Raw genomic sequence first — 3,878 nt, forward strand, 5'->3', positions numbered from 1 at the left:
TTTTGAAGGCTTTAACCCTTTTCTGCCAAAACTTTGACGAAAACGAATATTTATAAGCTCTTATATCAAAATTAATGCCATATGTTGTTTTAGACTTTTTCAATGCATGGACACTTAGATATAGGTTGGATCGAAAACGACACAGTGGGAAATCAGGTACAGTAATGTCATATAATACTCAATCTATTTATTTATTTTCAGAACCTCATAGCGTGCAATATAATGAGTAATGCAATATTTAATGTATGTTATAAAAAGAAAAAGCGCGTGTAATTTATTTCGTAACATGTGGAGTTCAGAAAAACACTTTCATGTAGGTGTATTTCGCATCAAGTGCATGCCTTGGATGTTTTATTGCGACATCCTGCTTTTCAGTGACGAAGCTGCCATGCCATTAGCATATCCTCTACGATCATATCTCACAAATGGAAAAACATGTTACTTCATTTGGTCAAATGAAATGCAGTTATTCTAATGTTTTGCAAGATAGATTTCATGTAGTATGCCACTAAAAACTCTGTTGGGTCATATTGACCAGAACAGTACCCATGTAACAATTAAAGATTGAGACAAAAGTATTAAAAAAAATGAACTAAATATTTTAAGAGTATACATTTAGTATACAAGGAAATAAAGTTACAAGATCTCATAACAATACCTAAAATAATTTTCGTGACACCAATTCAAATTTTCATTCGAGTCATATAGACCCAAATACTGTATACAACAGGGTTAAAAATTCATTTCTCCCTTTCTTTTGCAGCACAATGAGTGAGCCAAGTTCCGAAAGCGCTGTCCACGCAAGCTATATTGCTGCCCTAAATATCACCAAAAAGTAGCTGGTCTTTTATGGATGGAATGTTTGTTAAGGAGTGCATGATTTCAACTTCAGAGAAATTGTGTCCTTCTCTGATGACGGTAATTGAGTCAATCTCGCTCCACAAACAATCTCTCGCCGTGTGCAGGAACTTAAACATTTTTATGATGTTCTTTTCTGTAAATGTAAAGCAGGCTCCAGTCAAATTCCGAAGAAAACTGATAAGGCTTCAATGTCACACAATTTTGAAAGATTTGATATTACAATATTCCAGGTGGCCTCGATGCGTTTTATAAGAACTTGGGACAAAAAGAGTTCCCACGTATCCACGCTTTGACATGCAAGTTAATTGCTGTGTTTGGCTCTACATACCTGTGCGAACACATATTCTCAATCATGAATCTGAATAAGAGTCAAACTAGGTCATGTTCGTCCGATGTTGCGTTGGAAGCAGTGTTATGTATTCATTCTGCTCAAACAATTTTCCTTCATATAGCTAAGTTGGTGAAATCAAAGAAATGTCATTTGTCTTCCTAACTACAGAAAAAAAGGGAACAATTTTGTTTTGTTGTATTATTTTATAAAGGCCAATTGTTGTAATTCTTGAATTCTGTGTCATAAAATGTGCCATCCATACACCTCATTGGCTCACTCCATCCCATGTACGCATGCCTCCCTCTCAGCGATTGGTATTCCATCTTTTTCCCACTCACTCGCTGTCTCTCTCCGGGGCTACGAATCCAGGGCTGCCACGCAGCATCCCAGTGGCTGCCCACTTGGAATGGTCTGATATAATGAACATCTCATCACTCTTAAATTGAAATCAAGAAGGTTCCATTATTATATAATAAGTGCATATGTACCAAACTCAAGAAACAGACACATTCTATTTGAATCTCCAGGAGTGTGTGTGAAGAAATCAGAAAAAAGTGATTATATAATTATCACTGGAGATTTAAATGCAAGGATAAGTAACAAGACTATCACAAAGTTAGAGAGACCTTATGGAGAAAACACCTTGAATGCTAATGGAAAATGCTTCAGGGATTTTTGCTCATTTGGCAACCTAAGTATCACAAATAGTTTTACAGACACAAAGAAATACATAAATAAACATAAACAAAGAGGGGAAGGAAGTCTATAATACCTTATTTCATAGCAAATGACATAATATGGCCCAACATACCAGATACCAGAGTACGTAAAGAAGCATAAGCAGAAACGGACCATATATCTTCATCAGGGAGCGAAACTTGTTGCCCAATGAAAGAGTTTACTGTTACTTTACTATAGGTACAGGTTTGTTTATTTGCATGTGAGAAAAATCATGGTCAGTGGTGGAGAGTGATAGGTAGAGATCACAGATTTTCGTATAATGGCATGAAGCGTAGAATGAATATAGTAATTTCTGGTAATATAGGGGAGTCAGTAGGCAAATTAATTAACCATTTCAGTTTGAACTTAAAGACTGAAAATATAAGAATTTAAGCATGTCAGTAAACTAGTGATTAAAAAAATTGAAAAAATACGAGTTACACGATTCATATCCATTGTTTGTAAATTTAAATGAATTATTCAACTCAGCAAATATTGTACAGATAAATGTTGATAATGCACTTGCAGAAAGGGTCAAAACAATGAGTTACTTCAAGGATATAAAAAGTACTGATTGCAATGTAGCATTTGTTAATTTGAAAGAACTAGTTTTGAAACAATCATCCAACACTGCCAATGTCAAAGCTGACGTGATTGAGGCATTACGAGTTCTCACGTCGAATTACCCTGGATTTACACCTGCTGTGTTGAAATGCGTCAAGGTTCCTTACGCATCTGTCGACGCAGAAAGGTTTTTCTCCATTTATAATTTAAATGTTAGTAACCGTAGGCACAGAATAAAATAAAATAATATTGTCACTTCTGCTATGCTTTCATTCTATAAATAAAAACAGATGTTATATAATACAAGTAATGTTTCTTTTTTTCTCTCAGTGTTATAATGTTGTGTTTAATTTTAATATGTAGAGTAAATTGTTGTACGAAACTTTTTTTATCGTTATTTTGACGCCTAAATACATAATATAGGATTATTTTTCAAGTAAAAAATCGCTTTACACGAAATTATTGCGATTATCTTACAATTAATTAGCGATAAAACGTGAAATATATTTTTATAACGATTTTTTTTCGAAATTAATACGAAATTCTGTGATCTCTAGCCCATGATGTAAGTTAGTCGTCGCAGTTGATATAGCAACATAAAATAACCAATTAATAAAAAAGCTTACTTGTCGACTGCAACACAAAGCAAATAAACAGCAAACAACTAAGGCAAAGTAGTTCAACGAGGCATGACCCAGGCCGCCTTCTACAATACACAGTAAAGGGACTCTAGAACACAAGTAACCTGAAACCATTTGCTTCTCTACCATCGGGTAACAAGTTTCGCTCCCTGCTTATCATTCATCATTCCTAGCTCTACAGCCCAATGTGGACCCTGGTCTTCCTCAGGAGCACTTTCCATTCATCTCTATTTACTGCCAGTATTTTCTAATTCTTTATCCCCAGGGTTCTACAATCACTTTCAATTCCTTCCTCCCATCTTAGCTTTGACATTCCTCTTCTTCTCGTTTCATTTGGCTTTACCATTAACAGCCTTCTTGTTAGATGATCTCCCTCCATTCTCACGAGATGACCGGCTCATCTTAATATTCTGTTGATTTTAATGCATGTTACTATGTCTGGTTAATTATAAAGACTGTAGATTTCATGATTGTATCTTCGTCTCCACAGTCCTTTATCATGTACCGCTCCGAAGATGTACCTGAGAATTCTTCTTTATAACAATCATAGTGAGTCTGTATCTGCTTTGCTCAGTGTCTAGGTCTCTGAGGCAGATATGTGATAAGGTTTAATAATCGACCTCCTAATCAATTCTAAAAGAATATTTACATTTAATTCAATTTGTTCTTTAATAGAAACCCTAGTTAGATAGGTTATCATTGAAACATTTATTGGAAATGCAACAAACAATAATTTAGGCTACAACACAAATTACATTTTA

The sequence above is a fragment of the Periplaneta americana genome, chromosome 4 (genome assembly GCF_040183065.1).
Source record: "Periplaneta americana isolate PAMFEO1 chromosome 4, P.americana_PAMFEO1_priV1, whole genome shotgun sequence".
NCBI classification, from domain to species: Eukaryota; Metazoa; Arthropoda; class Insecta; order Blattodea; family Blattidae; genus Periplaneta; species Periplaneta americana.